General features: G+C 39.9%; 1 protein-coding gene across 3 annotated transcripts in view; it reads left to right on the top strand.

Moving 5' to 3' along the window:
• The window catches only part of PPP4R2 (protein phosphatase 4 regulatory subunit 2), a 33,132-nt gene that overhangs the window by 8,563 nt on the left and 11,904 nt on the right, over positions 1-12,665 (top strand). The window lies entirely within an intron of this gene.

Raw genomic sequence — 12,665 nt, 5'->3', positions numbered from 1 at the left:
TATTCCCTCGGAAATTATAGTAGCTCTCTTATCCACACCTGCATTAGTCATTTGTGGAACATTGTGGTTAGATTGTTGGACTGGGACCTGGGAGATGGGGGTTCATATCTCAGTTATGAATGTCATTGGGTGATCTTGGATTTTCAGCCTAACCCCACCTCATAGGGTTGTTTTGGGATTAAAATAGGGAGGAGAGCAATCTATGCAAGTATGAGCTCCTTGAAGGAAAGATGAATTATAAACGTAATAAATAACATTTGCCTGGAAGTGTGTGGAGGGAGTGGGGGATGCTAACCTTTCCAATCTCATAAACCTTCCTTTGTTGGAAGATTCTCACATCCCATGAATGACTAGGCTAGTGTGACTATTTACAAGACAGCATTTAATTATTGTTAACTATCTTAGGCAAGCTAAAGTTCATATATGAAAGTAGATGAACAGGACTTGAGCTGCCAAGTGTTGCAAAATGTTGCTCCCTAGGAGTACCTGTTAGACTCCCAGCTCCTTTCAGCCTTTGCCTGTATGGCCAGTGATCAGGAATGAAGAGAGAGTTGTAATCTGAAACATCTGGTGGGCACCATTTTGGGGAAGCATGCAGCACACGTTGTAGTTTAAACTTGCTTGATTTCTTTGGCAATGTAAACATCATTGCTACCAAAACAATAGATCAAAGCTTCATGCATGAGGACGTCCTTCCTGTGTGCATAATAATGTCTTTGGGTTCTGGCTTTTAGCTATCCTTACTTGACAAGATTTTCTCCTTCTTAGAAGAAGATCATCTAACTTGGATGCAAAACCTGTATTGTCTTATATTATTTATTTAGCTTATAAACCACCCTTCCTTCAAAGGAATCCCAGGGTGTTTTACAACAGCAATTTAAAGCAATAGGACAGAACATATGTAACGAAAGTCCAGTAAAATGGGTGGAAAATTGTGTTTCAGTTGATTCTTGAAATCCATGAAAATAGAGGCTAACCATACCACCTAGGAGGAAGGAATTCTGTAGATGGAGCACTGTCACAGAGATGACCCTGTCCTGTGTCACAGCACAGTGATCTATCCCCCATTAAGAGCATAACAAGAAGGGCCACCTCTGCCAATCTCAGAGGATATCTGTAATTTCATTTTAGAAACTGAAAGTTTGGATCACATTGAGATATCACTCTGCTTTTTGGACCATAATGGGGATAGCTCAGTCGGTAGAGCATGTGATTCTTAATCTGAGGCTCATGGGTTCAAGCCCCACGTTGGGCAAAAGATTCCTGCATTGAAGGGGGTTGGACTAGATGATCCCTGGGGTCCCTTTCAACTCTATGATTCTTAGGTCCTATGGTAGCATGTAAAACTTCACATATTCAATAAATAACAGTAGTGACCATGTGGTTGATGGGGGGAAAACAAGGTAAAGGGTGTGGGTTTTTTGGTTACTTTCACATTGCTTCAGATACTTTTGTATTTGATGCAGAGTAACCTTTCTCTTACCGTGAACATTTTTTCAACTGAACTGTTGAATAGCTTCCATTATCAAATTGTTGGTTTCTGATAATGAGCATATGCTTTTTAAATGTAATTTTTTAAACTTAAAATGCTGCCAATTTGCTGCTAGTGAAACATCAGTGCAGTTCTTCTAAATTGAAGGCTATGCATGTGGGGGATGTATTTATAATCTGTCAGTCTGTTTTATCAGCCACATTATTTCAAGGGAATGTGTGAAAGGCATGTCACATTTTGTGCTTTTTTGCACTACAGGATTTCCTTGCACATAAATGAGCCTCAAGTGATAGATGCTTTGAAAAAGCGAACAGACCCAAAGCTTTTGCTGCTTTTTCCAGAGCTGGTTGCTGTACCAAACACCCGCAAAAATTAGTTTTGTGAAATTTTTCATTTTGGCTCTTAATCCTTAATGAAGAAATAAGAGCATTGTAACAAGTTGTTCTGATTCACACAGCTTTGTTTAAGTATAAAGGCATTTTCACCATCTTTGAATGAAGTTCTTGTTTGTACCGGAAATAAAACTGCATGCCTGGACATGTCAGTGAGTTGAAGCTCTTCCCAATTTTATGTTCCTTGTAGTTCCACATATTGTGTATAGTTTGAATTATAGAGCAGCATGTGACAAAACACGAAGCAATCAGAGAACCTCTTGTGTCTGCTAATCTAGTTGCATGCTAATTCATACTCTTTCATTATCCTGCACTTATTAGAATCTAAGAATGAACATGAACAACTTGTCTATCTTGTATCTGTTTACTTTTGTTTTTTTTAACTACTTTTTTTTACTACCATGTTGGACTTTCAATATACTTTTTAATGTTTGCATATCCAGATGGGTCAAAATTAACTGCCAATGGTGGGCATTTGTCAATTTTATAACAAAATAAAAATTTCTTTCCAGTAGCACCTTAGAGACCAACTAAGTTTGTTCTTGGTATGAGCTTTCGTGTGCACGCACACTTCTTCAGATACTACAGGTGCTACTGGAAATAAATTTTTATTTTGTTTTGACTATGGCAGACCAACACGGCTACCCACCTGTAACTGTCAATTTTATGTTTACTTATGCTGCCCAGGTACTGTTGAGTGCTGTTATGAGTTAAGATATTGTGAGAGAATACCTTAATAGTGTCGTTTTGCCTTTTTTTCCAATTGACCAGCAAATTTCCTTCTGCAGGTTCTAGCATGGAGTTGGCCATACATTTCAAGTTGTAATTGAAAAAATTATCCTGTTTGAGCAACAGAAATTCCTCTCTCCATGTGGCCTCCCCCAGAACTTATATGGAGGTTGGGGGGGGGGGTCAGGTCATATTGGGTGGAGGAAAGGGAGGAGTTCTGTTGTGCAAGTGGAAATTGTTGTGTCAAAAGTACAGCTTCATTGGATACAGCCCTTAGTGGTTTTCCTTATTTATTTAACAATTCCTTTCCCCAGTAAAAACTCAGAAATAAAATGCAGCACATAATAATAATTTTCACTGCATCTTACAAGAAAATGCTTTTGCTTGGCACCTAATGATAATATCTTGGAGTACACATTATCATCATTATCATTTACTTGCCCTTCACCTTAACGTTCCAAGGTGGGTTGCAACAATTCAAACACAATATTAAAAGACAGTTCAAACAACTTAAACCTGATCATGCGGAATAAGAGGATTGTGTAGGGATGGGGGAAGTATGCACAGATGTTTCATTGTCTGGACTTACATGCTAGAAGGGGTGTGTGTGGAATAGAGCTCTTTTAAGCCCATTGGGGATCCTTCCACACATGGGCAGAGATTATCATTAATTATCACTCTAGATACTTACTTTACAGCATTTTGTTTGCTCTTATCCTTCTGTTGGGTCTGTTTATGCATTTTATGAAAGCTTTAGTCAGTTTGCAGTAATTCATAATTAGGTGTAAGAGAAATTACCACAGAACATATGCACATTACTGAAGAAATTAGTAGTAGTAATAGTACTATCCAAAGCTCATGGATTTGGTTCCATTTGAAATGATCCCACATGCTGCAAACACAGTCTGATCAGTGCCTGTATGTCTCTGTTCCTGACTACTCTTTGTTCCAGAAATCACAGTTGCACTCTGACGTTTTCAGCAGCTTGTGTTAATTTTTAATCTGACCCCCAAAATATGTGGTTTTCTCAGATAATGTATGGTAGTCGCAGGTGATGCTGTGGTCTAAACCACAGAGCCTAGGGCTTGCTGATCGGAGGGTCGGTGGTTCGAATCCCCGCGACGGGGTGAGGTCCTGTTGCTCGGTCCCAGTTCCTGCCAACCTAGCGGTTCGAAAGCACATCAAAGCGCAAGTAGATAAATAGGTACTGCTCTGGCGGGAAGGTAAACGGCGTTTCCGTGCACAGCTCTGGTTTCGGTGTTACGTGCGCCAGAAGCGGCTTAGTCATGCTGGCCACATGACCTGGAAAAACTGTCTGCAGACAAACGCTGGATCCCTTTGCCTGTAAAGCGAGATGATCGCCACAACCCCAGAGTCGTTCGCGACTGGACTTAACTGTCAGGGGTCCCTTCACCTTTATCTAGCCGGCGTTGAAGGGATTCTATATGCTCATTCATACCTGTAAACTGCTTATCCAAAATAATTAGTATTAATAAAAATTGTCTTAGCCCAGACTAGTAAAAATGACAATTTTGATAGTCTTTGGTGATTTGCTTCAGTTTCTTCAATCTGTGAACAAGGAAGCTTGTACTGATGGAGTGTGTCCCAGAAATGTGAATGATATACAGTGGTACCTCGCTAGACGAATGCCTCGCTAGACGAAAAACTCGCTAGACGAAAGGCATTCGCTAACGAAAGGGTGACTCGCAAGACGAATTTCCCTATGGGCGCGACTCGCAAGACGAAAATTTCAATGCATTCCTATGGGAATTAAATTCCTATGCATTCCTATGGTCGTGCTTCGCAAGACGAATTTTTCGCAATACGAAACGACTCGCAGAACGAATTAATTTCGTCTTGCGAGGCACCACTATATATGGAAACTTCGTTCTTCCCAGTTGTCATAGATTTCATGCATGTGCACAACATGTGAAACAGTCATTTAATTTGGACAACTATATTTGGTGACCAATCTTGCAGGCTTTTATTTCCAGTCGAATAAAGTAATATCCCTTAAGCCAGTGAACTCTCAGTAACTTCATTACTTAATCTATTCTTCTGTCAGGTGATTTGCAGCCTAATTAAGGTGCTACTTAGAAATAGTGGCCACTTCTGTCACAGTGGTTTTCCCCCTTGCCCCAGCACTTCAGAAGCAGAGAACTCTGGGGCTGAGAGATGAAACATCACAGTATTGTTTGAGAAATGAGGGATTTACCATGTTCACTAATAGCATCATCACTTTAAGCACAAACAATTATGAAAGTGACTGTTTTGCAGCATAAGAGGGAGTGACTGAAGAGAATGTTTAATCAGTTTTGTCATCTAGGGGACTAAATACATCTGTTCAAGAATCTTTCACTGGCAACATTTTTAAAAAGAGTGAAATGGGTGACTCCCTTAATTTGAAGAAGCTGGCTCAAATAAGAGAATGCAGAATATCATCTGCCACTATATATTTTTTAAATTAAAATGACCAGCATGTGCAAATTCTATCTGAGTGGTATCTCAACATCTACAAGAACATATAGGGACATCACAATTTAATTTGTTTGCTTTAAAATGCTTCTAAAATGACTTGCTTAGGTGGTTTAGAAGTCTGTCAATTGGTGGGAATGTGTTGAAATGAGGTGATGTAAAAATCTTAAAACTTATCTAAAGATATAATAAGCTCCTGTAAGACTTGATGAAGGCAAACAAGGTGGATTCTCTCCCCCCCCCTCCACCCATCAGTGTCTAAAAGACAGTTGAGGGTTGTTACGAAACTGAAGAGACACTGAGGATTCAATCTGAATAGAAAGGCTTGATTGCTAGAGTATTGGGGATCTTGTGATAAACTATCCAAAGCTGTCAATATAAGGGAGTAATTAATGGAGCCTTTGTTGTGGCTGTACTTCTGCCTCTTGCTATTCTACAGATTTCCTTTGGCATATTTATTTTACTTGCACACAGCAATCCGTAATGCTGAAATGAATAGGAAGCCCTCCTTCGCACAGGAACTTCTGCACATCATAGCACCAATGTAATTTTTAAAATCAGGATGAATGAGAATCTAATCTTTAGAATAGATGGAAATGAAAGCAGTTACTTGATAAATGAGACTCGATTCCCTTTTTCTAGGATGAATGAATGACTACTAATTATGGTGCCAGCCCAATATTGTTATAAGTGGGAAATATGTCGAGCTTTTCTAAAAGATGTGTTTATTATACATTCTCTAAATGGGGCTCCAGGGGCTCTTATGTAAGAGGCAGATTGCTACAGCTAAAGATTCTTCCAGACTGCTCACTGGATCACTGCTTTCTTTCAATGCTGCGTGTAAAACTGTTTACACAATATGTTGTGTAAAGAATATAATACCACAAATTATACCACCTAAGATACTTTGAAATCCTGAATTCACAAAAGGGGGTCAGTAGTCACTGACATATAATTCAACTTAAGTAACTGTTGCCTGCCACTCTCATAGACACCTACCAGTGGCACTCTAAACCACAGAGCCTAGGGCTTGCCGATCAGAAGGTCGGCGGTTTGAATCCCCGTGATGGTTAGCTCCCGTTGCTCGGTCCCTGCTCCTGTCAACCCAGCAGTTCGAAAGCATGCCAATGCAAGTAGATAAATAGGTACCGCTCCGGGGGGGAAGGTAAACGGCGTTTCCATGTGCTGCTCCGGTTCGCCAAAAGCGGCTTATTACCTTCAACTTTAACTGTTGCCTGCCACTCTCATAGACACCCACCAAAGGTGACTCTCCCAATTCTGCATGGATCACAGTGAAGCCTGTGGGGTGGGGGTGGGGTCTTTCACTTCAAAGTAACCTTTAAGGAAAGGCAGAGCAAGCATGTTTGCCGTTTCCAGTCTTTGCTGATTGCTGGTACAAGTCACTCTCACTTTGAGTGAAGGCAGAACATGACAGCTACCATGAAAAACCACATTTTGGGAATCCCTGCTTACAATACAAAGTAAACATTCAACAGATCAAAGTTTTAAAAGTTGTATAGATATAAATACTCTATACCTGCCTTGTAGAAGAAGCTGTGATGCAACTGTCCTACCAATACTGAACAGGGAAAATATTTTATCTGCTAGTGAAGACAAAATTACCCCCCCAAAAAAACCTTTAATGTGTGGTGCCCACCTTATTCATGTATGAGATTATGATGCTTTCATCACCCCCACAACATAGCCACAGATCTTACTGTAGTGATAAACAGCTCCCTGGCAAATACATTCATAAAAACACACTCTTGGTGGTAAATAGCTCTTTAGACAAATTGTACATATTTTTTAGCTGAATAAATTAAAGGGGGGGAATTAAAAGTTAGAAATGGAGCTAGTGGCACAGTTGCAAAGTATCAATATTCAGATAGTTCAAATAAGGTAGGGAATAAATACTATGAAATGTTGGAATTATATGTGCTGAAATATGCTTGGCTTCTCTGCTACATTATTTTTATTTTTCTTCCATTGAACTTGAGGATTACCAGGCAATCTTCCATTCATGCATTGACAAAAACAGATATGCTTAGCTGCTTCATCACTTGCCTTCTGACTATGCCCAGAAACACTAAAATTAGTTCTCTGTTGGTGTTCATTTAGATCTGGATGGGTGGTTCAGAGCAGTTCTTGCTTCATGCTTCCAGGGTTCTGCGGTGTTGATTATAGTTGGGTAGTATTTAATGTCTTTTGATGTATATTTCAGCTTTTAGGGAAAAACAGTTAGAAAAATGAAAAATAATAATAAAAAGTCGGCAGACATTTTAAATTTCTTGCACTTCATGGGTAGCTAATATTGCAAAAACAGGAAATTAATACAGATCATGTGACTTGCCCAAAGACTGCCACAGTCACTCTGTAGCAGAAGCATTTGTCTTTTACCCATCTTTCACATCCCACATCTAAACTTGACTATTCATTATCTATATATGTTCTTCTTCACCATAATGTGAATTGTATTATGCATGGACCTTACCCTGAATCTTCTCACTTATCACAATCTGAATATTAAGCTTAACTTTAACCATGAAAACCATTGCATTCTTCCATGTAAAAATATATAATAGAAGATAACTGAAGAAGATACTAATGTAAAGCATTTTAGGTTATTTTCAGGATTATGAAGAGCAGATCATATCTGCTGTATTGACATGAGGCTGAAAAATATTAGTTACCGTATTTTTCGCTCCATAAGACGCACTTTTTTCCTCCTAAAAAGTAAGGGGAAATATCTGTGTGTCTTATGGAGCGAATGGTGGTCCCTGGAACCGAATTGCCCAGGGGCCAAAAGCAGATCGTGCTTTTTTTTTTTTTTTACAAAGAGAAAAGGGGGTGTTGAAAGGACCCCGCTCAGCAGCTGATCAGCAAGAGATCGGGAGAGAGATAAGAGTCCCTGGCTCCCTTTCACCCTGCCCCGTTGCCCAGGCCTCCATTGTTGAATGTGCTGCAGAGGGAGGTTGTTTGTTTCCCCAGCGACATGTGACTGGCTGATTAGATTATCTGTCTGGAAACTGTAGAAACGGCTCCCTTTCCTTAAGAAGCTGCAGAAATGTGAGTTGAACCCCCTAAAAACGGGGCATTTCCTCTTTGCTTTTCCCCCTTTGCAAAAAAGCTGCACAAATCTGAGCTGATCCTAAAGAACAACAACAACAACAACAGGGCTTTTCCCTTTGCAAAAAAAGTGCACAAATTTGATCTGATCCTCAAAAAAAACAGGGCTTTTAGAGGAGGAAAACCAGAAAAATGTGGGTTTTTTTTGTTTCCTTCTCTAAAAACGAGGTGCGCCCTATGGAGCGAAAAATACGGTATCTGGAAAATTAGCATTGTCAATGACAAGTTGCAAGTTCTAACCAAGTGAAAGAAGCTTCCCAACTTTTCATCTTAGGAACTTGTAAGAATAGCAGTAGGGCTTTTCCCATAAGATAAAAGGCAAATAAGAATAACTTTTCGGTCTGTAAATTTTAAATGAAAAACTTAGAAGCCTCAACAGCTTGGAAGCAGGGGGTAGGCCCACACCCTCTCCTACTGCCACCTCGTTACCCCAGTTGCCTAAAGAATAGGAGAATAGCAGGATGACAAGGCTCATTGTATGTGCAGTGAAACTTTGAATTTTCTATATGCATAGGATAGCATCATGCATTATGCATGATCTGGCCAAACTTGGGGATAACTCTGAAAAGCAAGTGTGGTACACAAAGAATTTGTGCTAATTGTTTTTGCATTAAAATATAGCCCTTGGTTGCTGAATAAGCTACTGTACTGTTTTCCGTGCATTCCTCTGAGAGGCTGGTTGCAGCATTGTTGTGATGAAGCCATGGTAACAAGAAGAATGAAAATGTCAGTAGGCAGAATCAAGTTAAGGGTGAAAGTGGCCAGCAAGGAAAACAGTCTCTCAATCAAACTGATAAAACCGCTAAGCTGGTTTAAGCTCATGCTGGCGCTGACAATAGCTAAAAGTTTATTATCTTCTAATCGGTTTTTGTAGATGTTAGTGTTTTGAGAGCAGCTGGATTACTTTTGATGCCTTCTAAAAATGCATGTTCTAAAAATATTGCTGCTTTCTTGTAGTTGAGTCTTGTGCTGCATAAAATTCAGAAGTTTGCAAGATCACATGCCCTTGCACAGGTGTTGGTGCCGCCCTAGTAGAACACATCACCAAGGCTTTTGGATGGGTGCAGCAACCCGGTTCGGTTCACATGTGGTCAAAAAGTGGGTAGACCGCCTCTTTCCTTGTGGGACTGCAAGTATGCTGCCAAACACAAGTGCCAGCTGCTCAAACCAAGCATTTATTTTAGCTTTGAAGAGGCTGGAATATCCTCCTTCCTACTAGTTGCAGAGACTCGGGAGCCTTTTGATACTCAAACTGCAAGGGAAAAATCACTAGGCATGTACTTGCCCCAACACTACCCTTTCCCTTACAGCCTGAAGGAGATAGAGCAAGGATGGGGAACCGCTGGTCCACAAGATTGGCAGGTGAGTATGGGTGTGGGGAGCAATCAGCTGTCATCCGGGAACTGTGATGGGTGCTGTTTTGCCAACACAAAAACTTAGAACATATTTAGAGGGTTGCAGGTAGAGGGAGTCTTCCCCGACTCCAAAGCTTGAACCTTATAAGTATAGCACAGGATAACCACATGGGGGAATGACAGGTCATACCACCTGTTGGAGAGATTGCCTGGATTAAGTAGTTTATCAGCATTCACCCAAAGTGGGTCTAAACACTGGCACAGCATGAATGACATTGGATAAGTATGCTTCACTATGCCACTGATCTCCAGAGCAGATACAGCCAGAAAAATTAATATTGGGTTGGTTCACAACATCTGATACAAGTTAAAAATAACCATCTTGATTGCTCATCTGCTTAGCTCGAAAAAAGGTTCAGTTCTGACTCACACTTTAGAAAGTAAATGTCTCATTTTGTGTGTGAATAAATTACATGCAAAGTAAATACGCAGGTTTGTACATGTTGAATTGCCAGTATACACGAAATTGCTTTTCAGCATTAAAAACCTAAGGCAGGTAACTAATCAAGCTCTTAAACATAAGTAAGTGGCAATGGGGAGGATATGAACATAAAACCTTTAAAAAAATACTTCTGTTCCTAAGTATTTCCTGCAACTGGATAGCATTTTTTTTTTTGGCATGATGAAAGACCAAATTAAGTTAAGCTGCCTAGTTTGTCTTCAAAATAGGAAACTCTCCTAATTGCTTCTTACTAGATAAACACGCTAACAATAGTCTTGCTTGGCTACCCACTGCAGAGTGGTCACTTGAATTTTCAGCTTTCAGTTTTATTGCCTTTTAGCTTTAACATAAGATTTTTGGTTAATATATTGTACTATGAATACCAAATAGGTTCCATTTTCTGTACTTTTGCAAGAAATAGCTTTGCTAAACATGAGGCTTGAGCTAAATTTTTCAAGTTGCGATTTCCATGGCAAAATCTGCATATTTCTTCAGAGTCTTAAGCAAATCACATGAATTTTTTTTTTTGGGGGGGGGGCATTTTCTCATCTTCATCTAGGTCTTGGACTCACAGCTCAGATGAGCTGTGTAAAAGTCCTTGAAGTGTGGTTTCTGGGGTTCTTGGAAGCCGTACATTCCCTGTTGTAGCTATTGGGACACAGCTCAAGGAAAAAACATCTGAGATACTTAACAGCCCTTAGAACTAACATGGTATAGTAGTTTAGTTTACTAACACAGGACATGAAATCTGATTGCAATAGAATTAAGGAACAAGAAATAATTTCCAATTCAAAATTTTCAAGAAAGCTCACATCACAGCTTGCGTTCCTTCTAGTCCTTGTGACCACCTAGTGCTCAGAACTTGGATCAGAAAGACAAAAATTTGAGGGCAGAGTCAAAAGTACATAGAAAAGTTTAGGGGCTTTTTGACAAAAGCAAAACTTAAAACTTTCATCTTTGAAGAACCTTCAATTTCTATTTTTTAAATGACGTTCTTTTTAAACTTGGGTGATTGCAGAAAGGTAACAGGCAAGTAGTATTTATCATTGGATATATGATGCATGAATATGTACGGTATGTGTACAATGCAAAACGGCTTCCGTATGGGTCTGCATTAAAAGTCCTGTAATAGGTATGACTAACATGTGTCCCTGCAGATGTTGTACTTCAGTTCCCAACACCTGTTTAGCATTGGCATGCTTGGTAGGGCTTGTGGGAGTTGGAGGATCACAGGTTTTCAAACCATGTTTTAAAACATTTGCATCTTACTCTTGAATGAGTCAACTAACTTTTTCTCGGAGAAGACCCATTGATATTACTAGATCTAGGTTAGCCGTGGTCATTAATTTAAACGGTTCTATTCTGAGTAAAAGGTAGCTGAACACAACTTCTTACAGGTGTCAGGTGCCTGCCCTCATTATGCATGTCAGATGCTCACTTCTGTGTATGAGTCAGACACACCAAGTGGCAGTGAGCAGCAGAGGTGGAAAGTGAATTCCAAAGAGCTCTTTGCCTGTGGGCTGGCCTGCTCAAGTGAAAGTGGATGAACTACATAATATACTTAGGATGGGGATTGGTGGGGATATGCTGGGAACTAGATGGGAAGACCCTGGAAGTGAATTGAGGCATGGGTTCCAATTTAGCAATCCATAGTTTAAAAGCTAGCCCTACCTTCACAAGAATAAATTGCTCAGATATCTGGTCAGGTGATTTTCTCTCTCTTTGTAAGTACTGTATGCTTTGGGCTTTAACATTATAAAACAGAGAGAATAAACCTTCCATGTTTTCTCATGTTAGAGAGTACGCTTTGTGCTGGGCTAGCAGGCACGATTATTTGAGGATACTTGCGGCCATTATGCTTGAAAGTCAACAGAAATCTAATTTGGGCTGTTCCAGGCCCAGGGAAGTAGATTTTCTGTGACATAATTCTACAACTGGTGTCTAGATTAGCTGCCAGTTGCAAGTGTGATACTGGAGATTTGAATCCCTTATGAGAATTCAAAGTGGTTTTCAGTGAGAGAATACATTAATCCCTCGTTCAACCCTCCTTTCCACTGAGAGTAAGGACGGTCATGCTCCTCTGCATACCAACTGGTCTTCAGTTGGACAAAATTCATGCATCACTGGAACAACAAAGGAGCTGCTTCTCTGAATCTGCTCCTAAACTACTCTGGTAATGCCTGAATGGAGGAACCACATGAAAGGTCAAACAACTTTGTGTATTGTCATTTGAATATCTGGAGTAAACCAAGCTTGACTGGGGGGGAATGAGTGGTGGACAAGAGTTTTATTAGAAAGCAGAAAGTGCCCTTTGTCTTGTATCCCCTCTCTGTGCGCTGGATGATGAATGCTTTTGCTGTTCAGGATTGAGGCATCTCTGCTTTCAAGTCTTATTTGAGCCTTGTTTTCATCTGATGTTTGACCTTATTTCTCTTAGTAAAGGGTAGTAGTATTAAATTTTGCTATCACTTGCATCTTCATGTAATAGTTCTGGTTTGGGGGGCTTAATGACCAAACCTGCCCTGTTTGTCAGTGATTTAAATTTGGTATTATGGCTCAGAGGTATAACAGAAAATACTTTTTATTTAATCACT

This window comes from Lacerta agilis, chromosome 2 (genome assembly GCF_009819535.1).
Source record: "Lacerta agilis isolate rLacAgi1 chromosome 2, rLacAgi1.pri, whole genome shotgun sequence".
In the NCBI taxonomy this organism is placed as follows: domain Eukaryota; kingdom Metazoa; phylum Chordata; class Lepidosauria; order Squamata; family Lacertidae; genus Lacerta; species Lacerta agilis.
Note: the sequence above shows the minus strand (reverse complement) of the source record. Positions and strands in the feature narration are given on the sequence as shown.